Here is a 27478-nt window from a genome sequence, read left to right as displayed (position 1 = left end):
CTATTATTGTGAAACTGGTGCTGCTGTGTAGGCTGAATAGTGAGATATTTCCTGTATCTGCCATGTCTGTACCACATCTGAAAGGACTCCAAGTCATTCTTAAAAAGAACAAACTATTTGCTCTTTGCTGGAACGAAGGGCACGTTTTCACCTCCCCAGGTTCTGAACATGCTGGCTTCAGGTAAACAACGCTATATGGAGAAGGTGCTTACCCCTACAAGAAGGCCGGTGATAGCACTATTATTTTGACAGGGGGAAGCAGATGTGTGGGTTAAGTATGGGAGCAATTCAAATGTCCATAGTAAACTGCAGGGGGGTGGGGGCAGAGGGAACTCGGAGAGCAGCAGCTTTAAAGTAATTGACTAATACAGTAAGGATATTAAAGTCATTTAGTGCCAAAAGGGAACACACTGATCCTTGACCCTGAGCCACTTTGGAGTAATCTAGTATTCAATCCAGCGTGTAATGACTGCCAGGCCTGTCAATCCTCCAGGCTCTCCAGTCAAATGCCTGTGGCTACTATTGGCTTATGGTAAAAGGACAGAAATGCAAGGAAATGCCTCTCAATCAGCCTATGATGTGATAATGTTATTGCTCCAATGTATTCTGTATTGTCCCTGCATAGTTTAATCTGTTGAGACCCATGTCAAAAATTGCCCTCGCTTCCCAGAGGTCTTTCCCCCAACCTTTTAGTAATACAAGAGGATTTGAACGAAAAGGGGTAACTTGCTTGACGAATTGTTTCCTCTCTCTCTCTCTCTCTGTGTGTGTGTGTGTGTGTGTGTGCATGTGTGATGTTGGAGAATTCTGAAGAAAACAGAAATGGTAGCAAAATTGCTAATGTTTGCTTATGTGTCCCATTTCTAGAACAGAAGCCCGTTGAGTGAAAGCAATTAGCATTTATTTGTTTTGTTTTATTTAACAAAATGTGCATATCACCTGATTTTAAGAAAACTTCTAAGCAGCCTACAAATGATATAAAATAAAACATTATCATTATGGGATAAAACAGTTAAAAAGAAGTATTTAAATATATTCAAAAGATGGTTAAAGTCCATAGTAACTAAAAATCAATAAAACATGCAGCTTCTATGTGTTTGGATAGACTTGCCTAAACAAAACAAAAAAAAAAATTTTAAGCAGGCACCAAAAAGTGTTTGCTGTTGTTGTGGCTTTCAGTCCACAAATGATACATAAGTGATTATGCCCCCCCCCCAATTTGTACTGCATCTCCTTGGCAAAGATGCAAATGGAGTGGAATAACCTAATGACAATATTCACTTATGCAATTATGTAATTTACATAATTCTGCAACAGGGGAAGACAAAGAGCAGTGGAATGGAAACAGTACTGCTTGCGACGAAAATGGAGCAGAATGGGAAATGATGTCTTCTTACATTCCTAATACACATACAGACACATTTTAATACTAACCTGAAGGCAAAGGGAGAAAGATACGCATTAGAATGGGTGAGCTACTTTTCTGATCAGTGAATGCTTGCTTCTCATTTGCCCACCTGGCACAATATTATGTCATGAGATTGCCACAGAAGTGTGTGACTCGCACGTGTACAAGCTGTAAGGTTTGGTAGCCAGAGAAACTGGATTTACAAGAGGCACACTTACATTTATTTTATTTTTATATTTTATTTTTTACTTTTACATCTGGTCCAAAAGAAAGGTATGTGGAAGTCAGGGTCAAATTAGACATGACAGCCATGTAAATGGCAACCACGTGTCTCGCTCCACGGCCCCTGCCCCATGTCATTGACTCTCTGGCACCACCTACTGTTGGCCTCCCAGCCCCAAAGAGCAAGCAGCCCCCATTGGTCATAACTTTGTTGGTTCTACAAGAAACTGTGTATGTCATTAGGTAACATCCTCTTCTCTCTCCTTTCACTATTGCAAACACCTAGTGAGTCAAATGAAAGCTCGAGTGTCCTCGTTTTTGTTAGAGAACAGGGAGGTTATATAAGAGGCCCCTTTGCTTAATTCTGTTCTTTATGACCCTCCCTGTCTCACTGCAGGGAAGGTGCAGAACAAAAATAAAGGAACATCTCTGGAGAAACAGTTTGCTGATAACTTCAAAAGAACTTCAGTGTAAAAAACAAGTCACCTTTGGAGAAAAAAAAGAAGGGGGAGAAGTCCTCTCTGTCCTCTCGCAGTTCAGTGCCCCAAAGTCATTATTCAAGTAATCTATTTATAAAACCTTTTTTTTCCAAGACAATAATATCCCTTACCCTTGAAAAATTATATATTTGTGAACAGTTTGAAGGGCTGAATCACATAGAGAGGGGATTGGTTTTTTCTTTTGATATCTTTTGAATTGACGGAGCTCCTCAACCACATTGAGCTGGTTGATGAGATGACTTTTCAAAATTAGTTTCCACCTGGTTAATAGTTGTCTTCTGGAAGCACATCGGTGATGTAAATGAGTGGAATGACCACACACTAAAAATGCTAGTTTGCTATTGGTATGTCATGCACACTGATCTATGAGCTTTTCGGTGTGGCTTCTTCCGATCTAGTTGTGGGAAAGATGCTACGTCCATCACCTTAGTGCAGTGGTGGAGAACCTATGGCCTACCAGATGCTGTTAGGCTAAAACTCTCATCACCTTTGACCATTGACCATGCTGCTTGAGTTGGAGTCCAACATCATTAGAAAGGTCATAGGTTCCCCATCCCTATTCTAGTGGGTGAACAATGCTTGAAAATAGACATGATACAGGCAACCCCCCATTTATGTGGAGGTTATGTTCTGAGGCACTGCGCACATCAGTGAAATTGTGATGCTCATCTAGCTTTTTCAGGCTGAGGGAGCTGGCGTTTGTCCACAGACAGCTTTCCGGGTCATGTGGCTAGAATGACTAAACCACTTCTGGCACAACAGAACACCATGACAGAAGTCAGAGCGCATGGAAACGCTGTTTACCTTCCCACCGCAGCAGTACCTATTTATCTACTTGCACTGGTGTGCTTTCAAACTGGTAGGTTGGCAGGAGCTGGGACAGAGCAATGGGAGCTCACCCTGTCACACGGATTGAAACCGCCAACCTTCCCATCAGCAAGCCCAAGAGGTTCAGTGGTTTAGACCACAGCGCCACCCGCTCTCTATTTTTTACCTTTTGAAATGTGAGCACCTTGCAGTGAAAGAGAATAAGGGTTTAAATATATAAACGGGAATATTCAATCTAGATGTATGGGAGTACTTTCGAAAGGCTGTTTAACTGCACAAATATTGGTGATGTCTCCACTTCATAATGGACATTTAAAAGGGCCCCAGAGGTTCATGCAAGCCTTTTCTACTAGGCTTGCAGATTGGTCTTAGGAAGATTTCAGAGCTTCTCCTTCATCACTGAATAATCACTCCTGAGCCTACCCCTCAGCTCCTAGGACGAAACAGAGGCAGGGCTTCCAGATCAGGGGGCAGAACAAACAGGTCAGGACAGAGATTCCAGATTCTTTCATTTTACAAATTAAGCACAGGTGTGTGCACCTTTTTGACTGGCTCTGTGGTGTATTAAATCAGCATTTCTGCATCCTGATGTTTCTCACTCCTCACTCTTTTCAACTCCCCCCCTTCCATGCCCCTTGTCTCCCCCTCTTTTCTCTCTCACTCTCACTCTCTCCTGACACACAGGCACCTTCAGCCTTCACAATGAATGAGTCCTGATAAATGTCTTTCTGTCTACACCGAGAAGCTTTGGGTGAAATAGATATTAATTTAATTCTTGTGCCCTTAGCCTCCCATCCCCAACAGGAGTCAATTAAATGGATGCAATGTTTCAAAAAGAGCTTCCAAAGGATGCATTTGATCACATCGAGGGCATTATTTCTTCCACATTTGCCAGATAAATCGGGACCCAGGATCCTGTTGCCCCCGGTCCTCAGTAGGTCATCTCTGTGACATATTCCTCAGGGAGGACAGCAACCTGACTATCTTCCTTGAAGTAGCTATTACTAAAATGTGGGGTGGGGAGGGTGCACTGGAGAGACTTTCGGTAGCCTTTACATTAACGGTATGGGGGGAAAGGCCTTTTTTACAGAGGCAGGGCTTTCTTATTTAAATGATGTTATGGAGCCACAAAATGCCGTAGAGGAAATAGGTCAGGCATAACTTAGGTGCCCACAAGCACTTGTAGTATGAAGCAGCACTCTCAAGCTACATCTGTCTGTCTGTTCCAATAATAAATATTTTTTTTTAAAAAAAAAATTGAATTAATAAATCTAAAAGATAACTCAAGGGGTACCTATGAACCTGAAGGGTTTCTCTCTATTTTTAAAGCCTTTTGATAAATCAGTAACCTCCAAACACTCCGAACCTAGATAAAATTACTTATTCATAAAAGTGTTTATATATATCCTGTGTTTATTCCGTAAACAGATTTCAAAATCCAATTAGGCTTTGAAAGGTACATTCACAAGTGAATATACACCACACACTCACACAGATTATTCTACTTCTATTACTTTGGAATAAAAATGCAAATGATTTTATTAGCTTGATCATGGCACCAAATATAAATTTATACACATACAACTGAATTTTTAAAAAGGGGGGAGAAGGAGGGAAGAAAAATCAGAACTCCTGAAAATAAAGCAGTTGCAGCCTATTAATTTCCCCTTTGACACTTTTTTAAATTCCCAACCAAAAAGAAAAGAAACAGCATGAATACTGTCAATATATCACAACAGCCACATTAGGTTTTGTGATATACATCATAATATAAAGAGCGCGATTAGAGCACAACCTGGGAACCATTAAATCATTCTAAATCACTGTTACATTCCATTAGTGTCAATGGTGAAACCACATAATAGGCTTTATTACAAACTTCACCTTGGTAGGCCATTGTCTCTAATAACCACTTCACTATGATGGGGTATCAGATCCAGAAATCCAGGGAGATAATAAAGGCTCCCTTATTTCTTTTTTTATTGGATAGGTAAAGTTAAATTTAGCTGAAAGATATTTTTTTTTTGTTTTTTTAAACCTAACATTTGGATGTACTTGGGTGAAAAGAACAGCGATTTAGAATGAAAACATTTGAGAAAATGCTTTGAGGGTAAATTTGAGATAAATTTGAAAATTTGAGACAATCCTGGAAAATGTTAAAATGTTTTGTTTTAAAACTGTTTTTTAGCCAATTTCCCTTACGGTATATAGACTGTGACACTTCTGGCTTCTACTCAGCTGATCTGGTAATTTGTTGCTGCATCAGGGCAAATGATCCACCAGGTTCCTTTCCACTCAAAAGATCTGACCGTTATAACTGTGTTCCTTGGGTGTGAGGCTCCCTAACGCGGCATGAACCATTGGAACGTCTTCTCAGATCTTATCCCAGTACATGTACCAATTGGATAGGATACAGAATTTGCTTTGTCCCACTGCCTGCCAACAATGTACCACTGGGCAAGCGTCCATCTTTCACACACTTTTGGTTTCTTCCACTTGAAACCTTAAAGACGCTCATGACTCTGCTCCTTCCTATAGAAGGGCTGGAGCACTGAAAGATAGCGGGTGGATGTAGACAACCATTGACTAAATGTTAACTCACCACAACACACCATATTGTCCTGTCAAGGGGTGATGAGAATTTTAACACACACCTTTTCAGAAATGCAATAAAACAGGGGAAGAACAATATACACAACTGGCTTTCCAAATGAAGGTTATTTCACTTTATTTCACTCTGATCAGAAGCACCTGTGTGGAACCAATCCCACTGGGACTGGGATTTAACGCCAAATTTTAACGGAGCCTAATGAGAGCCCAATTGTTCCTTTGCAGCTTTACCTGTCTAATACCTGGCATCATATATGACATCAGATGTGGGAAATGTGGGTATAGTTGGGGAGAAATGGCTTGGTGGGCCAAATTATTACCTCTGCTGGGCCTAATTGGCCTACAGGCCATAAGTTCCCCACCCCTGAAATAATTGCAATGTCAACGAGGTCCTCCTTCCTTTCCACTTCTTCTGGGTTACTCCTCAAGGGATGGTGAGAATCCTTGCATTTCAGATGACGGTGTGTCCAGATGTCTCTAGGGGGTGATGTACACCTCCCTCCCAATATTAAACAATATTCACTATTACTGCACGAGCCTGCTTTGAAATTAACATGCTGCTAACATCGGTTCTTTCAGAAATATCATTCCATTATTTCTCCCATGTTATGAAAACTGTGCTTTTGAAAAATGAAATTAAAAACAATTATATAAATTAACACGCATTTCCTTAATGCAGTGTATATGTGCTTTTGTATTGTGACACTTTGAATAAACTAGGGATCTTGACATATAAGGTGCCTGCTAATTTTTAAACCATCGCTAGGCTTTAAGGTGCTGCTTTCTCCTGAGTCTGACCCATATTGTCTACTCAGAGTCTGGATCTAGACACATCAAAAAAGCATTTCAGGAAAACACATTGTAAACTTTATTGTGGGAAATCACGTTGGCGATAGACGGGACTCCACAGCACCACCTGGTGTCACAGTGTTATAACGCATATAAAATGCTTTTCCTTTACTAATGTAGCTGAGTCGTGACTGTCAGCAAAGACTGTCTGGTCCAAGTCTGGTTCAAAAATAAAGGGCCATAAGAAAGGAGAGCAGGGGACTTGACGTTATCCCTCAACTATTAGCACATACACAGTAGACAGAGTAGGCACATGGACTTTTGGGGGTGATGAATAAATAGCAGCCACCCTAGTTGTTGTCATTGTTGTTATTTATTAAGTTGTGAGCTATGTGTCCTCCTGGCACCTTTATAGAGTAGACCTCACACCAGCTATAAGCAACTATTTTTGTGCCCATTGCGCATTTGCAAACTGCCCGCACGCACACCATAATCTCGTTTATTGGCTACAACAGAAGACTTCTTTCAAGGCTAATTTCAGCAGTGAGATGAGAGAGTGTGGGAACCTGAGAAAGCCTCTGTGGCCGCATGGGTGCCACGTTTGTGACTTGCACCTTCTCTCTTTCTGTGGCACATTATAGTATGGGTTGTTCAGACTGACTGTTGTGGTAGACTTGCTAGCATTTTCTTCCTTCCAACTCTGTTGTGAAATGGCTCTGCCTCTTGGACTCTCTTTCCTCGCAAGTCTTCTCTGCATTACAAATGCTCTGGCTGGAATGCTGAGGGCGGCATGAGGGAGAAAGACACAAGGGCAACCCTCTTGCCTTGAAATATCTTCTTCTGAACACTGCCTGGAAGCCGCATTTGAACTAGTCAAGCTGATGTGACTCCTGAGCCACAGTTTGACCACCCCTGCAGCCGTATTTCATCCTGCTGCTTTATGACTCTGTCTTAGAAGACTGAGTGTTTAACCATGTATCTCATCCTATTAACCCAGCCATATAACCTTGAGCTATCTAGACTTCCAGTTGACAACACAAAGCATCTTCCCTCTAACATGTGTATTAGCCATTGAGGGCAAACTTCTAGCTGAGACAGGGTAAAATGTTTCAAATAGCTAACATGGTTAGGATAAAGTGTGTACCCTGAACACCGCCAGCAGAGATTTTCCTTCTCTGACAAACGTACTACTTGCTTAGCTATATGAATCGCATCGGAAGCTGTTCTCACTGATAGTACAAGTAGCAAATAATCCTGCATTTATTGCAGGAAGTTTATTCCCACCATATCACGCTTTCTCCTACACAAGTCAATGGAAACATTTCTTCCTAATAGAGAGAAGAGGCTGTATCTCCAAAAATCTGTTGAAGGCCACTCCTCACCAATGGCCCTTGGGGTAGCAGAGGTCCATCTTTGTTGCAGATATTTTCATGAACTGACAGACAGAAAAGCATGCAGTTGTTGTTGTTTTAAAAATGCAGAGATAATAAACAATCCTTCACTATAAACTTTATAATTTCTTACTGGAACATAGCAATGATGAATGCAATCATGCCAGAACGGAAGAAAGTGATGAATAAGGAAGAGCAATGGCTACCCCAAGGCCTTGATGAGCATAAACCAAGCCATAGTTTGTCCCCTGGAAATACACTGTGTTGGGCTGAACTTGCCATTATGGGGAAGATTAAGTGCCCTCGGTGCCTCAGTTAGTTAATTATACACTCAAATGTTTCCACTATATCACAAGGAGCCAGCCATCCCCCTTCTCTTTTGAATATCTATACACCAGCTGCTTAGATTGCTTATTGGTTATTTCACTTGACAACTTGAACCTGAACATTAAATCCCATTGGCAACAACTGCGTGTCAAGAGAAAGTGGGGGGGGGGGGAAGAGAGAGAGAGAGAAGGGAAAAAAGATTTGTGTATTTAGTTTTCATTATAAGAGTCCTTGTAGTTGAAAAAATATGTACCTGTCAAGTTTTCGACATCTCGCTGGGGATACAAGCAATGCTGTTGTGATTTCAAAACCCAGCTGACAAATTCACATTCCAGTAGTAAAGACAAATCAAGGTGCTTTTCCCCACCCCACCCCCTTCGCCTTTGTGTGTGTGTGTGTGTGTGTGTGTATGTGTGTGGGTTTTTTTTTTTAAACACCACTTTGACAGCCATACATAAAATTTGAGACCTAAGTGGCACTTTGATGCACTATTCCATTATTAAGTGGCAAATTCGCTATAGAAGAGATGACAGGGCCCCAGTGTGCTATGGGTGTTGTGAATTAAGCAGTATTGTGCAGTTAGAAAAGGTCCGGGGAGAGGTAGGAAAGAGGGGAGAATTCAACGGCCCGTCAAACTCTGAAACTTAAGAAAATACTTATCATGTTTCAAAAGAAGCAAACCATGAAATTTGAAACATCGACAAAATTCAGGACGTTTGAGGTGAATCCTTCCAATTTGGAGGAAACGCATAATCAGCAATTGTGGAAAGACCACAATTAGTAATTATGTGGCCGCCCTGTGCTAAACAGCTGGATGGCCTTTAAAATAAGAGGATATACAGACCTTTTTATGTCAATACAACTGACATCATATTAATTGACTAGTTTTGTACAGCTATTTCCTTGTGCCTGCAGGTAGGGTTTCGGAGTGAAGTAACATTGACTTAAAGTACTTAAATTAATCCTTTTGTCAATAACACTACAGCTAATCAATACACCTGGAATTAAGCAGCAGTTTTTGGCCAGAAGGCATGTAAATTCCCGATTTTTCTTTTTGTTGCAATTCATTAATCATTCAGCCACTCCCAATGAAGCAATCGCCCTGTCTGAAGAGACATTCTTGATGCCCCTCGCAACAGCAGCAGCAAAGATATCAACTGAAGTTATGTTAAGTGTGACTCTTAAAAAAAAAGGTAAGCTAAAAATTTTAAACTGCCTACAGTAACCGTTGGTAATACTCGTAATATTCCAGAGCATAATTGGCCATCTATTATCTTTTATTTTTAAGATCATTCAGGGGTCAGAAATAACTTTTCAGACATTGATCCAGGGAGAGGCCACCAGAAAAAGGATACCAAGCAATATTGAACTGGGAAGACAAAATTAAATTATCTTTAACTAAGGAGTTTTGCAAAGAAAGAATAATATGCAGCAATTTGTAGGACAACGTGGCCCATGCATTATACTACAGAATAAGTAAAATGGTTTGCTGAATTAAATATTGTTGCTTACTTTTTATTTATTTATTTGACAGAAGACTTGCATTTTTTTAAACATGGGCACTTTCCCATTCTGCAGCTGCAAATAAGCGAGAGCTAAAACAAAGTGCAGTGGCAAGGCATAAAATAAGGATGTTCTTAGTTACGATTGCTAGCCGTTTGCTGATTGTGGTAAATTATAAATTATGCAGTCAGTGTAGGGCCAACAAAAGAAGACATCTTCAAATCTCAGTCAAAGGTAATTACTTAAGTCGGCTGAATGTTCCCCCTTTCATAGAGTGTGAGCTCCCTTTGACAGCTCACACTGAAAGATGACCTTCTCCGCAACATCCTTATCCCTCGGATCATGAGCAGTGCGCCTCCCGCTTGAATATCTCTATATATTTGTGACACTAAGCTTTCAAATACAGCTATTGACAAATCAGAACATCAGTCTAAGTGCTGGTCTTCCTATCACTCACAATAAAGTAGCCATCACTTGTGGTGTTGTAGAGCAAGCCCATCTCTGAAAAATGAGTTCTCACCAAGTGCTAATTTGACACAGCTCGCTTGCCTTCCCATAATTGCTCTGTCATTGTCAGTTGGCAGTTCGGGCTCATTCCTGGAAGCTGCGCCGTACAATTGGATACAATTACTCCCATTTACCACCACTATTATGCCACTGATGTTGCCCAGTCCGCATATTGACATGCCTCATTAAACCTGGATGCAGGCCATTAATGAACATTGTTAGCATTTCTCTTAAACTTTTTTGCCTCTAATAAACAGTCACTGTTCCATGAAGGAGCACTGCCATCCTTGTGATATGATATTTATTATCTTCTGGTGGGGGAGGGGGCGGAGAGAGAGAGAGAGAGAGAGAGACTCTGCAAATGGAAGCCATACAGATGCTGTAAGAGAGATATATGGCGAGATCAAGGGAGAAGATCGCTGATCTGAAGGACCTTTTCTCATCAGGGGGCATCCTGCTATTAACCAAGTGACCTCTTCTACCCCAAAAAAGGAAGACGAGGGAGGGAAAGCACGATAACCTCATGGAAACCCAGTTACAGCAGGTTTCCCAAGGTTGCTTCCTCCGGCTTCCTGCTGCCATTCTCCTTAACCCTCTCCTTCCCCCAGGTGGTGCTGTGTGACGCTCCAAAGATCTGGTGGGATATATATATATATATATATATATATATATATATATATATACACACACACACACACACACACACACACACACTAAATTTTAAAAATTATTTATTTATTATTTTTTTATTGCCCTGGGTCCTCGATCCATTATGTCCAGCTAACTTCCACATGCATTTTTATTCAGAGATAATTATGTGTTGATCAGAGGAGTCAGCGGCTGTCACCCGCATGGCAGGCACACCTGCTGTGTGACATAGGTGGTAACGATGGCTTGCTCCTGAGCTGTCATGACAGGGACAGGGACTTTATTGTGTAGATGTCACTGTTCCTCTTAGGGAAATTATCCTTTCCTGCACGATGACAATAATGAAGCTTACGACTCTTTAATAAACCGTCTTGACCATCATTAAAACTATCTATCATTCATAAGTTTGGCGGGCTGGCAGACTTGTAAAGCTTCCAGGTATATGGAAAATGAACTTCCTTAATATCACCACTAGACATGGCTTGGGTTTTTTTGGGGGGGGGGTAATCTTTTTTCTTTCACTCCCTACTCTTCTTCTGCAGAATTAGAGTTTAAAAGTACCCCCACGTCGCTTCGGTATGATTCAGTAAACCTCTCTTCCTACCACAGTACTCCTGTGGGGTGGAAAAACAGCGCGTTTTCTTGCTCACTAATGCTGGCCTAGGAGGAAGGAAATATTCTACTAGCTCAGCACTGCTATGGGGAAGAAAGCCCCACACTTACAGACCCTCCAAGTGTCCCTGTTCTCCAGGGACAGTCCCGGATATTTACAGAAGCAGTCCCAGTTTCTTATTTGATCCTGGAATGTCCCGCTTTTCCTTAGGACATCCCTATTTTGATCAGAGAAGCGTCGGGGGATTTGATAGGATGTCCATATTTTCATTGGAGAAATGCTGAAGGTTATGGAGTTATGTGACCCTCAAGCTAAGGAGATAAGTAACCTTTAGAAGACACCTGAAGGCATCCCTGTATAGGGAAGCTTTTAAATGTTTAATGCTTTATTATGTTTTTCTATATGTTGGAAGAGTGGCTGGGGTAACCCAGCCAGATGGGTGTGGTATAAAAAGTAAAATTATTTATTGCCATCATCATTATTATTATTATTATTTGCTTTGAAGAAACACGGACTCAGGACGAAAGGGAGAAACGAGCTAAGAGAACTCCCACCCGAAAACCTATGTCCCCACTGTGGAAGGATATACAGATCCAGAATTAGCCTCCACAGTCACTTACGGACTCACTATTAAGACCATGTTCATGGAAGACAATCTTACCCGGCTATGAGTGATCTCCAAAGAATAATAATAATACTTATTATTATTATTATTATTATTATTATTATTATTATTATTATTATATTCCTATTTTCATCAGAGAAATGTTGGAAGCTATGTTTACCATAGACAAGTGCATCTCCCACACTGACAGACTGGCATTGCAAGAAGACCCTAGACAGTGCCTGATTTACGTATAAACTAAACAAACTATAGTTTAGGACCCACTCTCTAGGGGGACCCCCCCAAAAAAAAAAACTAAAGGGAAAAAACTGGATGTACATTTCCAAAATATAAGATAAAAAAACAAATAAAATAAAACCTACCTACAGCAACAGTGTTTTGTGTTGTGTATGGACCTATTAGGCCCATAAATTACCATATAACATATATTCAACACAAAAAAGTGACAATTTGTTGTTGACAAAGGACATCTGGGCATATAAAGGGCCCCATTACCTTCAGTAGATTGGGGCCTCGTCAGACCTAAATCCGGCCCTGACCCTAGAGCTCAAGAAACAGGTATGAGTTCACCTTCCTGTTTTCCGAGTGTCGGGCAGCCAAAAAAGCCCCTCCGTCTGTTGTCCGACACTGTAAGCAGACCAGGCACATTGCTTGCAGTTATTAACTTTATTGCTCAGTAATCAAGGAGTCAGCACCCAGCACATCCATCAGATAAGCACGTCAGTAACAGAAGCTAAAGTTCCTGCCCCTTCCGTACCCTATTTATACCTCCCTCTGTGCATTATTATTTTTTTGCTGTGACTCAGCTTTTCTTAACTGTTCCAGCCTTTTCTGGACTTTTCGTTCCTGTGCTGAGAATGGAGGAGGGGAAGGAGTTGAGTCGGTACTGTATTGCAGAGCAGGCGACACTCACAGCTCCTTCTCCTTCTCGATCAGCGTCTGTGGCAACCTAAAGCATCTCCCTTCATGCTCTGCTGATGATTCTACTCTGTCCCACCAATCTAAACCTGGTTCAAAGTCCCCTATCCTCTCAGCTGCCTCCTGCACCCAGTGATGGAGGAAGCTGTTTGGGCGCCTGGAGCGAGAGTGCGGCAAGCCGCCCACAGGGGTGGGGCACACCGTGGGGCCTTTGGAGTCTGCCTGCCTCCTCCCACTCAGCCGCCCTACAGCTGGGGGGGAGGCAGCGGGCGGGCCGTTTGGGCAGCACAGAGGTTGTGTGCGCCCAAGCCACTGCGTCTCTCCCAGGAGAGACGCGTGGCTCGGGCATGCTGCAGGCCCTGCGGAGAGTGCCGCCTGGCATTTTGTCACCCCCCTCAGTGGTGACACCTGGGGTGGTCTGCACTCACCGGACCTCCCTTCGTCTGCCCCTGCTTGGACCACTGGCTGCCATCACTCTTCCTCATCCAGTCAGTCCCTGACACTGAGTACCAAAGATGTTCTTGCAGTAATGCCACACCACCAGCAGAGCGCCTGGTTTTTCAAGTTAAGAAATGGCAGTCAATTGTGGCAGAGGTGTGGCGGGCTCCATGCACTGGTCCCAGTCCACAGCCTGCAGGTTTGCCACCCCTGAATTAAACCAACTGCAGTGCCAGTATAGTATGGTGGATACACCACTGGTGGTGGGGCCAAAATAACCTGCCTTTCAGGGCTGTTGTGGTGATAAGATGTGTAGTCACATGCATGTCAAACTGAGCGTCTTGTTCCCTGCTGCTGAAAACTATGAAAAATTATTTAAGAGTGTGGAACAAACCAACTGTATACTTTATTTAATACTCTGCTGGTGTTCCTGAATATTGCTTCCCTCCATGCAAGATCTCCCAGAGTAGGTGGTTCCTACTATCATTGCATCTCTCCTCTTATAGAAAATATTACTCTCGATTCTGGACATAATTGAAGAAGTAAAGGGTCTGGATTATCATAAAAGATGCGAGAGGAACTGATTAATAATAGGACACACATAGGGGAGGATGGAAGTCCAGGAAATTCCTTGGAATCTTGTTTTTATGATTTATGTTTGATATATCTGTAAATTTTTAAGTTGGAAAATCAAATAAATATTTTTTCCCCCAAAATAGAAAAAATTACTCTCTGCACATCATAGTCACAAATTACAAAGGTGTTGGCATGTTCCTTTGTTATGGCAAAAAACAACAAAGGGTTTCCATGGCATCTTAGAGATGAAAGTTTCTATATTTCACAAGATGAAAGATTTTAAAAGAAACTTTCAAAGAGGTACTGCAATGTGAAGCTGTTGTGATGGCATTCCTCATATCAGTGTATGAAACACACACACACACACACACACACACACACACACCTCTATTTCTTCTCCCCACTTTGATCCCCATGGGCCCCTAACCTCTAAATATTTACTAACACCCAGGACCAGCCCTACCACCATTATGTAGTGTGAGCCAACTACCTCAGGTAAAGTATGCTGAAAGGGAGGGAGGGGGCTGCATACTGCTGAGGAGTTGGAGGACACAGGTGTGTGTGTCACATGACCTGTCCTGTATTTCCTAAATGAGCCTTTTGCCTTCAGGTGCCATGGAAGATGCTGATAGGATAGCTGTTGTTGTTGTTGTTGTTGTTGTTGTTGTTGTTAAATTTCATTTATAAAAAGATAGTGGGAAGAAAGTGAGTGAAAATGGAAAAAAATTTAAAAGACTGTTACATTACCATACATTCATATACAGATGTGTATATTCTTCTTATCCTAATACACATATAATCATCAATAACCTAATATATTCTGTGTAAACTCATTGCAAATATCATTGTATTTATCCAAAGAAAGTCTGCGTCTATAAGCTGTCTGTTTGTATGTTGCCAGTGTTGTCATGTTGTCAAGTCATTGATTAAGGGGAATCATATCTCTATTCTTCCAATTCATCAGTATCAGTCTCATGGTCACCATTAGGGTACGTAGAATCCATTTTCACTGTCCTGTTGTCAATTTCCATACAACCCAATAGGATAGCTACTTTATGGTGGGTGTTTGGCACATGCAGGAAATTCAACGAAATGATTGGCAGTCAGCTGGTATGGTGTCAGACGAAGGAAAGATGAGCAGAAAGCAGCTTCCTGAGTGAGAAAAGCTTTTCTCCCTCACAACACTAACATTCATGGACATTTGATGAGGCTGAGTGTTGGAAGATTCAGGCCAGACACAGCAGGTAGTCGAACGATGGAATTCATTCCCACATGATGCAGGGATGGTCACCAACTTGGATAGCTCAAAAAGAATTAGAAAAAATTCATGGAGAACAACACCATCAATGGCAATGTTCTGCCTCCAAAAATCTTTGCCAGTCTGCCCTCTTCCCTTTAAGTCCCCAATCTTGCTCCAATTTTAGATGGGGGGAGACTTGCAAAGACTTTGGAGAGCATCCTCATGCTACCAATTTTACATCCAAGAGAAAGAATAGAATAGTCTTTATTACGGTCCAGAGACCCAACAATTCATTAAAAACAGTTCTCAGTTTTGACTGCCCGCCTTCAGGTTATATAAGCATTATGTACAGACTTAGGAAGAGAGATCATTTGTTCTTGCCACCACCGATAAAAACTTTGCCACTGCTAATGTTCTATCATTTATCCGGTCTTCCAGTAGGAACCTGACATAGTAAGCCTCTGATTTTCCCGGGAAAAGTCTTAACGGGGGTAATATCAGTTCATCCCTGGCTTGCTCGAATTTCACACAGTGCAGCAAAATATGCTTTACAGAGTCGATGTCTTGGGCACACGAACACAGTCTGTCCTGATACGGAACTCCTCTCAATCTGCCATCCAACACTGCAGAAGGGAAGACATTAAGTCTGGCTTTTGTAAATAGCCTTCGGTAATTAGGGACTGTCAAATTTTTGATATAAGCTGCCATCCTAAAGGCATGCCCATACTGCAGTCCCATTGCCAGCGGACTACAGACTGTGTGTGAGCGACACTGCAGTTCACCGTGTGCAATATCCCAGAGTCTTTGCTTTAGGGTCTTTAGGGCACCTTCATATCCCAGGCAATAGAGTTGGGGGGGGTGCCAGGCCAATGGAGGTGGCTTTCCTAGCCATGGTTTTCTTCCAGTTGCTGACATACTCCTCGTTGTTCAGATGTTTATACAGACCCTCTCCAAGCTCAAACACTGCAATCTTGAGCCAGTGTTTTAGTGCAGCCCACCATGCCTTAGTTGTAATTGGGCATTCACCAGCTTCTAACAAAAGTATAGAGTTGGGAACACAGTTGGGTACCTGAAGCAAAGATCGTAAGAATTTTGCTTGAAAGCCATCTATCTTAGGCAGGTCCCCAATATGCCATACATTTGCGGCGTACAGGAGTTGGGGAACGGATTTTGCGTTGAAAACCCTTAAGGCTGCTGGTACAAACTTGCCGCCCTTTGTGAAAAAGAATCTGCTTATGGCTAGCTTTGTGATCTCTGCCTTTTGAAGGGAAGTTTGCCAATGGAATCTCCATGATCTTGTATGGTGGAATGTAAGCCCTAGGTAGCTGAAATACTTAACCTGTTCAAGGTTATGGCCATCCAGCACCCAGTTTGACTGGGAGAAGCTTCTTTCGAATACTAATATTTTTGATTTCCCATAGTTAATGGATAAGCCATTTTCAGTACAATAATCAGAAAACTTCCTTAGCAGATATTTCAAACCTGGTCTAGAACGTGAGATGATGGCTGCATCATCTGCATATAGCAACAAGGGGGTCCGTCTCGTTCCTATTTTGGGAAGGTGTCCGTCTGGGTCCATTAGGCTCTCTTCTAGGTCATTTAAGAATAGGCTAAACAAGGTGGGGGCCAGGATACAACCCTGTCTCACCCCCCTAGTCATCTCAATGTTGTTCGAAAGCTGTCCCTGTCGACCGCATCTGACCTGCAGTTTAGTTCCATTATACAGAGCTTTTATAAGGAAGAGAAGTCTTTTATCCTGCAATATCAAATCTAAGAGAAAGGAATTTTGGCAGGTGAGCAGTGGTGCCCCCCTGGCAAATTTGGCCTGTGATGCAGATCTTGATAATGATCTGGCTCGTTGACTCAAAAGAGTTCTCCATGCCTGATTGATGTGGCAGTTCCAAATTAAACCAGCAGCAACTGAAGTGCCAGCACAGGGAAGTAGGTTTAAGACAGACTTTTATTGGGTCCTGCTGAGGTATAGAAGCCATGGCCCCTGTCCAAGGATGCTGGGCGCTTCTACTGACCCTGAATTTGTATATAGCTCAGTAAGCAAGAGTAGAGACTTGCTACCATTTGTAAAATTGTCTCTCCTGCCCTCGCCCCACTACTGGGACTCAACGTACAATCACACATGGGGGATCCATTTTACATAAAATAGATAACGCAACTAGATCTGTAAACTGCACACGAAAATTCATTAAATCCTGTTCCATAATGATCTTTATTCACTTACTGCACATTTTATTCATTAACTTCCAAAATGCAAGCACTCCCTTCACAAAGCTATACTGTTATTTACAGTAGTAAATTATTCAGCCCAAGTTACTGTAAGCATTAAGTCATGTTAAAGTTCCCTCTAACACATCTGGTGTTATAAACTTGGTGAAGTTAACAGAAATGCACATTTAATGGCTGCATTAAATACATTTCTTTTCCCAAAAAAAATGGCAATGAAAAGCGTATTATTTATTATATGTGTGCTGTCAACCTTGAGGACAAACCTGCCCTCTGGATACGTTAGAAATGAAATGAACTCTGTTGTGGGAAAGAAAGCAAATGGAAAGACTAGGAGCCTGGAGCGATGAGATGATCATCAGCAGAGACCGAGTCAACAATTCCCTACTTAGCTTTCAGAAGCCTAGTGTTCTCCTAGGTGTATGTATCCCGCTGATCTGCAACGGAGACATCATTCATGACCAAAATTACTGAACAGGGCAGCACAGCTTGTGTTGTGTGTGGATTTTGGTAGCACAAATGTTAGCATCTGAGAATAAAAGTCAGCAGAAGTTCTTTGTTTCTCTGAAGACTGGTGATCTCAAAGGGCTGCAGATCTCAGAACCTTGTCATTCAAAAACTCGAGGACTAATGCGCTGCCTGGATTATAATGGCCAACGCACCTCGACCTCCCCACAGAGACTCGCTCAGCTGAAAACAAATCTTCTTTGAGATGCAAGGTTCCCCATTTCCATCTCCCCCACCACCCTTTGTAAGAGCTGTTGTCAGAATCATGGCTTCCAACCTGTCTTCACTTCCTGTTTTCTCAGAGGGGCAGGGCGGGGGGAATTAATTAGACTTTTTTGTTGTTGCTGCTGCAGCAGTAATAACAACGATAAAATAGATGGTTTGCTATGTGACCTCCATATATCAGCAGTGATTACTTAGGAAGTTAAAATAAGAGGGTCTTTCCAGTCCAGGCCTGCATAGAGTCCTCATGAATTGGAACATGAGGACGACACCTTGCCTCTTCCAGTCTTATTCCCAGCTTTTCCTGAAGATGCTGGGGTGTGTGCGTGCTGGGACCACTTGTAGGGATCAGTCTATTGCCTTTGTTCATTTACAATCCTTTTCCGTATTAATCTATACTTTTTGTGGAAAATGCACACACACCCTAAATTTGTATTTACATAGCTACAGTAATCACTAATCACATATTGAAAAGCGCATTTTATCTCTGTTAAGTAGTGGGTGGACACAGCAGACGACACAGTGATTTTCAAGCAGCTCTTGTTTATTCTCAGGCTGGAACAGAAGTGATCTGAAGGGCTCAGCAGCCTGCTTATATAGAACTCAGCTACAAGCAACAGTAACAACTTTCTGTAGTTACCCAATCCCTGAATGTCACTTTCAATCCCTCATTTGCATGTGCGGACCTGAGTGAAAACTGCTGCAGAATGAACTATATACACACACACCCAGTGGCCTAGGGTGAGAACTTCAATACATAACAATCTCAGTACTCACATTGCAGGTGGAATTCGACCTAGTGCTAAGGAGATGATTCATGGGGCAGAAGCAGCAGCGTTGAGGAGAGGAGAGAAGCAAGGGGGTGGGGAGCAAAGCTTGAAGAAGGGTTGGAACTGGATCCTGCCAGAGGCCAGGATGCCATCCAGGGAGATGTAAATGAGGCTGACAAGGTCAATGGAGAGAAAGGGGGCTTTTCTTTCCGATTTTCCCTCTCTCGTGCATGTGCCTGTGCTTTGCAATCACAGCGCCTTCTCCCCACTTCGCCACCCCACCAAACAATTGAGTTGATTCCGGCTGCTTCTGTTGCCGTCGCTGTTTACTGGGGACATTTAATGAAATACAGGGACATTCCGGGGATGGAATTTGTCCGGGCAAACATTTGCAAATCTGGGGACTGTCCCCGGGAACCGGGGACATCTGGTAACCCTAATTTAAACAGGTAAATGATATTTAATGCCGAGAAAGCTGATCAGATTCCCTGTCACAAGAGCAACATGTGGAACTTAAAAATAAATTGCTTGTCTTTTATGGAAACAGGATTACAGTGGTACCTCAGTTTTTGAACATAACCTGTTCCGGAAGATCGTTCGAGTTCTGAAACATTTGAAACTCATCAGCCGAGAGCTAGGCCTCAGGATCTTGTACTCAGCGGAAGCCGCGTGGCATGTTCGACTTTCGAGGCATGTTCGAAAGCCGGAGCATTTACTTCCAGGTTTACGGCGTTCGTAAACCGAAATGTTTGTCAACAGATTTGTTCGCAAACTGAAGTACCACTTTACTTTAAAAGATCTGTCCTGTAGAAACGTGAATTGTGCATTTCCCAACAGGTTTCAGGTGGCTGGGTGCCAGGTTCAGGGTGCTTCATGCCAGAGAGAGCAATAAACCAGAGCCTTATAGAGAGTGATTAGCTAACATCTTTTTAATGATGAATTAATGAGCAGTAAACTCATTCTAATTCCAATATGTACAGAGCCTTGTGTTTAAAAGCGCATGTTCAACAAGAGAGGTTCGGTGACCTTTGTTAGGCTGGTAAAGGTTGGGCTGGAAGCACCCAATGCTGAGTTGTTTGTCCAAGGTTAACTACACACGGGAAAGAAAACAATTACTCACAAATTCAAAGGAAAGTTTGCGAAGTTTTAAAAGACAATCAAGGAACCACAATGCTCAATTACTAAAAAGGGACAAATAATAATAATGCTATTATAAGAAGTTCTTGTGTGAGCATCATTTGCAAGTAAGCTGTGGCCATAATAAAACGATACTATTGATCATCAGAAAAATATTACACTCTTATGAATCGTAAGAGAAATCCCCACCTTAATTGCCAGGGAACCCCACATTGGTAAGTATATAAAAATGCAATAAGGACGACATCAATAATCATCAGAGCAACCCTAGCATTCCGAGTGAGAGTGATTAATTATACTGTAATTAACTTTTAATTAACTTTACTCTGCTTTACTTATTTTAGAAAATTAAATAAACTTCATTTTATTACACATGCTAAACCAAGGAACAGAAGCTAGAATTCTTTTCTAATTAAAAGAAGCAATCTGGTAAAACTGTGTGTAAAGCATAATGAAACGTTTCTCCACGACCGGAGCTGCTGCTTATGTTCTAAAGCACTTCTCATTGATTTTGCCTCAAGTAATCCTTGTTTTTAAGGCATTGTAGTCCTTTCTAATGTATTTTCATGGGTTCGTCTTATCCACATAAAAAGTAGAAGCTTGTGTGTGCGTTTTGATGGGAAGGTAAGTTGAGCAGTTAATGTGCATAAAAACTGGTCATTGTGCACATTCACCAGGCTCCATGGAGAATGTGTACATAATCCTTCCATGAGGAGGGAGTTGTGCACATTTCCCACTCATTATACATAATTCCCAAGAGGCCTTTGGAAATGTAGATATCTCAACTACTTTTGTACATTCTCTGGCAATATGCACATTCCTCAGTCAGTTTGCATAGTCTCCAAGAGAAAAGCCTTTGTTCTCTTCTTTCTTGTTCAGAAGTGTGCAATCTGCACACCCAGGGCTACTTCTGGCCCACTGCTTAATCTTACATAGTCCACAACATGTTCTCCTGCTGTCAGGAGGGTGCCGTCAACAGCTCACTGGGCTAACTGCCTAGTGAAATCAAAGACGCAGAGAGCTTCTTTCAGTTCTTCTATAAAGCAACAGAAATACACGGAGTCCCTGGAATTTGCTCCCTCAATCTTGAGCCGTTGCTCAAAGTGGCAGCTGCTCAGGGGCACAAGAAGAATGCATTGTTACAGCAAGAAATGAAAGGGAATATCAAGTTGTTGCATAAATTGACAGGTGTTGCAGCTCACTACATGGACCTCTACAGTGGTACCTCGGGTTAAGTACTTAATTCGTTCTGGAGGTCCGTTCTTAACCTGAAACTGTTCTTAACCTGAAGCACCACTTTAGCTAAATGGGACCTCCTGCTGCTGCTGCACCGCCAGAGCACAAATTCTGTTCTTATCCTGAAGCAAAGTTCTTAACCTGAAGCGTTATTTCTGGGTTAGCGGAGTCTGTAACCTGAAGTGTATGTAACCTGAGGTACCACTGTACTTGATGAAAGAATCCAGCCACATTTTGCATATGTACTCTCAACCCACTGCTTCCTGGTTCCTGAATCCTGATATTTATGCCTTGTCGCAGGCATTTCCATTACACACACACACACGAATGAAGCTACAGAACTTTCATATATAGATATGATTCTTTCTCATAAGTACCTGCAAGGCAAGCCGCTAGGCTAGTGCTACTGTAGCGATGGTTCATAATTTAGAGATATTCCCTTATTTGGGACATTAGTCCACCATTTCTTAGAAGCTGGTAATTGGCTGAAATGCATCAAAGTCACACAAAGGGGTCTGGGCGCAGAGGAAGGCCTGAGCCTGCTGTACAAACTGTTGAATTTTATGCCAGCCCTGTTCTGTCTTTTATATTTAAAGGCCCCAAATCATTAAAGCTCTAGTTTGGTAGCCTCTCCACCAGACAGAGAATAGGCTGCTTGCTATCTGAACATCAGTAAACCTACCCTTTCTCTCACCATTCCCCCCCCCCCTCAGGATCATTTACTGAACATTATCCTCTTCCCTTCTACATTTTCCTTAGTATATGAGTAGTTGTTATGACAATCCTACCATCTCCCCGATAACATTTTTTTCCACTGCCCATTTCCTTATGAGCAGGCCCAAATATCTAGCCTAAACATTATCTTTCTTATCTTCAATTCACTGCACCATGTCTTTCCATCTCCCAAAGCTGTGAATAACTTTTCCCTGCATTTATGCAGTTTCTTGGAAAGTATTTATAGGCTTTTACCATGTCCTCAATGAATCTTCCCTAGTCTAGACTATATAAATGTAGATTCCTCAATCTCGTCTCGTATATCTTATCTCTCCAGCCGTCTATCTGTTCTGTTGAGCTCACGCTCAGTCCGGTCCCATTAATTTGCCAGATGCACATCTGGGAGAGTCTGGGGAAACTATTATGCATGAACCGCTGTCACTCAACAGGGTTCACAAAGGCAGCTGAGGCTCATGGGAGGAGCTAGTGCAGCTGTCTTCTTTGTCACTCCCCAGGACTCTCCTGGAAATTTGAATGTGCAATAATGGATTGTGCTTAACAGCTAGACCACACTCTGCTTCACCAGTCTCCTGGTTCCTGTCTATAGCAGCCTTCTCCAACCTGATTTCCTCCAGATATTTGGACCACAGTCCACATAAACCTAAGGCAGCATGGCCAATGGTCAGAAATGGTGGGAGTTGTAGTCCAAAACACTTAGAGGGTGCTGGGCAGGAGAAGAGTAGTCTAGGCCATAATAAGAAACCCTAATGTGAAAGGAAATGATATATACTTTAAAGGATTCTGCCCTCCATTATTGAATAACGGTGGAGTGATCCTCATAAAGGAGAGGCAGGGGACCCTTTTCAGCCATGCACTGAGTACCTCAAACCATTAGAAAGGGGTAGCTAAAGGATAGCCCTCCAGATCTTGCTGGACTACAACTCCCATCATCCTAGATTGGCCATGCTGGATGGGGCTGAAGGCCTTCACTTTGACTATCCTTGAATAATAATAATATGCCATCTGTCTGACAGGGTTGCCCCAGTCACTCTGGGTGGTGCCCAACAGAATATTAAAAACATAATAAAGCATCAAACATTAAAAACTTTCCTATACAGGACTACAAGACTAGATGTCTTCTAAAAGTCGGATAGTTGTTTCTTTCCTTGACATCTGAAGAGAGGGCGTTCCACAGGGCAGGCACAACTACTGAGAAGGCCCTCTGCCTGGTTCCCTGTAACTTCACTTCTCACAGAAAAGGAACTGCCAGAAGGCCCTCGGAGCTGGACCTCAATGTCTGGGCTGAACGATGGAGCTGGAGATATTGAAGGACTACTTAGAGCCTTAACACAGAGAAGCATTTCCTGACCCCTGTAGAAATCCCAGTGTGTGTGGTAGCATATTAAGGTGTCCACTGAGAATACAACGGAACTCTAAATATGGTCCTTCATACTTTATAGTCCTGACTAAGACTATTATACCAGTTTTTAATATCAGGGGGAGCTACCCCCGCTTTGGGGGCCTGACCCTGCCGATCGACTCCCACAAGCATTTTTTCCTTTCTCCTCACTAACCTTCTCTCCCCAAATTTGGGGAGCAGCAGCAGCAGCAAAAAATAAATAAAAAATTGAGAAAAGTTACCAGCACTGAGGTTAGCAGAACGCATGGCTCCTCCCCAGTCAATCATCTGATGGGCAGAGACAGGAGGAGACCACTGCCCTCTTCAGCAGATCTGCACGAATTGACTGCCTACCTGTTGGTCTGTGTTTTCTACCTGTGCACATGAGAATCTTTACTACAGCCACCACTGGGCTGTAGCCCTCAGAGGGTTGCTGAAGAGTGAATGGGAACCTCAAGCCAAACTTGTTTCTCCACTCCTGCTTAAGAAGAATATGGATATGCAGATGGAATTTGCTTGCATGGTCAAGAAATATGTATTAAGAAAACATTGCTGTTGGGCGGGCATGGAATCCAACGAACTTTTCTGATCCAAAGGCCCATTAGTCATCCCCCCCCCCATTGAATGTTGAATAACTGAGGAAATGCCATATAAAGAAGATCGTATGTCTTCATTTCGTTGCTCTGTCCCACACATGGATGCAATTGCAGTCACACAGCAGGCCATCAGCTTGTGTCTCTAAATATATTTAGCAAAGCACAAGTCGGCGTAAACTAGAACCACGTGCAGTTGCTTTCAACAAGATCTCCTTCAAAAGAATTTTCAGCACCTCCCAGGTATGTGAGTAAGGGAGACTATATTCTCAATAACCTTTCTTTCGGAAGAATCGTTCTACAACATATTTGAGGCGAATCCTTCCTGAAAATAACGGGAACTCTGTGAAAATGATCTAAACTTTAAAAGAATGTGTCCAAGTGCATTTGACTCAGAGTGGCCCCATTGAAATTAATGGGCCCAAGTGAGTCATGGTCATCAATTCCAGGGGGTCTACTTTGAGTAGAACTAACTTTGGCTGCAACCCACTTTATCTAGATTTAAAAATAGCTGTTGTGTCATTCAGTAACCTCCATCTCAAATCTATTATTATTATTATTATTATTATTATTATTATTATTATTTGCCACCAATCTAACTGGTTTGCCCAAGCCACCCTGGGCAGTTCCCAACAAAATATTAAAAACACAATAAAATATCCACCATTAAAAACTTCCTTGAGATAGATATGGAGATCACATTAATTAATATAATTCCGACACAGTGATTTCCAAACAGCTCTTGTTTATTCTCAGGCTGGAACAGAAGTGAGCTGAAGGCCTCAGCAACCTGCTTATATAGAACTCAGCTACAAAGCAACAGTAACAACTTTCTGTAGTTACCCAATCCCTGAACGTCAGTTTACAATCCTTCATTTGCATATGCGGACCTGAGTGAAAACTGCAGCAGAATGAACTATATACACACACCCCTAGTGACCTAGGGTGAGAACTTCAATACATAACAATTATTATTATTATTACAGTCATACCTTGGTTTTCGAACAGCTTACCGGTAGTTCTTAAACGTTTTGGCTCCCGAATGCCGCAAACCCAGAAGTGACTGTTCCGGTTTGCGAACTATTTTTGGAAGCCGAATGTACGATGGGGCTTCTGCGGCTTCCGATTGGCTGCAGGACCTTCCTGCAGCCAATCAGAAGCCGTGCTTTGGTTTCCGAATGCTTTGGAAGTCAAACAGACTTCTGGAACGGATTCCGTTCGATTTCCAAGGTATGACTGTGTATAGGACACCCCTATTTTCACCGGAGAAATGTTGGAGGCTATGCTACATAGGGCAGCACACCTCACTCCAAAGACTCTCCAAAGCTCTTGAGAGGGGCAGAGAGGAAGTGGGACGAAAGCAAGGGAGGTGGTGGGCAGGAAAGACTTGAGAGAGGCCAGACACCTTATTTTCCTCTCCTTGCTAACATGCTGGTCAGGTGGAGGTGACCCATGTTAACCACAGAGCAAAGAAAAGCTGCAGCTGCCCTGACCCTGACTGTCTGTTGCGCACACCCAGGAGGGTTTTCTTCACAGTTTGAGGCATACTGCTTTAGAGGAGGAGACCAGCATATGAGGGAGAATGTGATTATATACATATGACGGAAAAGGGACTGAACACAGGCATAGGAATACCGACTTTGCCGACTTTGAAAAGTCAACCTGTAGGGCAAGAGACAGGTCTAACAAATCGAGATGTGATGGTAAATGGTGTGCTGGATTTCCGCGACATCTTGATGCAGCAGGGACAGCTGAACTGACATCTGGTATAATATATATAAAGTTGAAGTGCCACACATGAGTGACAGCTGACTTAGCAAGTGTGGATGACATGTCTTCCACTGAGAATTAGAGAGTGGAATGCAAGTAACAGCACCAAATAAGTGAAATGCCATTGGCATAAGAAGCAGGAAATGAGGAGATTAAGGGTTATTCGCAGGAGTATTTTTCCCCATCACGAGACTACTTTTGTCCTGTAATCTATGGCTGAATCTGCTGCCTTGGGCAGGGAGAGTGATAACACTGATGGTCTTTGCTGCCCCCCCATTCCACACTCATATGTAAAGTTTCCTATTTCTCTGTCCTTTTTCTTTCTCGCAACTGGCAAGCCTGTCACCCTAAAACAATGGTAGGGCCTCAGCCATCGCAGGAAATGCCGAGAGTAGGATTTTATCTTATCTTATCTTATCTTATCTTATCTTATCTTATCATCTTATCTTATCATCTTATCTTATCTTATCTTATCAACGATTTATAAGCCACTTCCCAATAAATGTTTCTGAAGCACCGTGCACCAAAAAAATACCAAAAGAACAACAGATATAGTAAAAAAATCAGTATACAGAATGATCTAAAAAGCAAATATTAAAAGTATTAAATTGTAATTTACATTATAAAATAAATGTTTCTGAAGCACCGTGCATCAAACAAATACCAAAAGAACAACAGATATAGTAAAAAAATAAAAAATAAAAATAAAAATCAGTATACAGAATGATCTAAAAAGCAAATATTAAAAGTATTAAATTGTAATTTACATTATAAAAAGGCAGTGTCGCTCTTCAGGGAAAGCCCTCAGGAAAAAAAAATGTTTTCAATAGCAAAAACTAAATAAATTAAAAAATTAAAATGCTAGGCACTTTTCTAAATTTACTCAGAAGTTAATTTCATAGAGCTAGAATCTCGCGGCATGGTTTCAGACACACTTTTGAGGTATTCAGATATCTTAACAGCATCCCATCACAAGAATGAGCATTCCCCCATATCAAACGGGGTGTGCATGTTGCGAGGTTGCGAGGAGACCCCTTTGAATCACGGTGGCAGCTCCTGGCAGTTGGCCTGGCTTCACCTTCCCAGGTTGGGATACCTGTGGACTCCACCCACACTAGCAGCCGCCCAATCCTGGCTGGGAAGGTGGTGCCAGGGGGGGGATTGGCCAGGTAGAGGGAGGGATTAGGCAGTACACAATAGAACTCGAGTCATACCTGGGAAGCGGCCGTTGGATGCAGAGCTTCCCCACCCTCCACTCCCTCAATTGATGCTTACTTTGCAGGTTTAACCACCCCTTTTTTCCACAGCCACACAGCCACGCAGGCGCTGCTATGACAAGGTCGCTGTTGAAGGGCCGGAAAGGACTTTCCCTGCATTGGCAGGTTTCGCCTTTCCCGTAGCAATTCGTCACAACTTTGGCGGTTGCAGGCCTTGGGCGGAATCCTTTAGTCATTTACAGGACTGGGGGGGGCGTGGGGGCGGTGACCCCCCACCCCCATTGTGGCGGCGATAACAGGGTTCCCGTTAAAGGGGTTTCAAGGGGAGGCATTGACCAAACGCCCAGGGTCGTCATTGCCCTCCCCTTCCAGTGGCGGCGAACATAGGGGGTGGGCTATCTGCTTGAACATATGTTCTCCAGACTAGCCCACTTCCCAATCATGCTGGATAACCCTGAAGGTACCCAGAACCCCGGTTGGGGGGCTGGGAAGGATAAACGCCCAATGCCTGAGCCAAGGTCTTCCTACATCT

Source organism: Lacerta agilis, chromosome 10, assembly GCF_009819535.1.
Source record: "Lacerta agilis isolate rLacAgi1 chromosome 10, rLacAgi1.pri, whole genome shotgun sequence".
In the NCBI taxonomy this organism is placed as follows: domain Eukaryota; kingdom Metazoa; phylum Chordata; class Lepidosauria; order Squamata; family Lacertidae; genus Lacerta; species Lacerta agilis.
Note: the sequence above shows the minus strand (reverse complement) of the source record.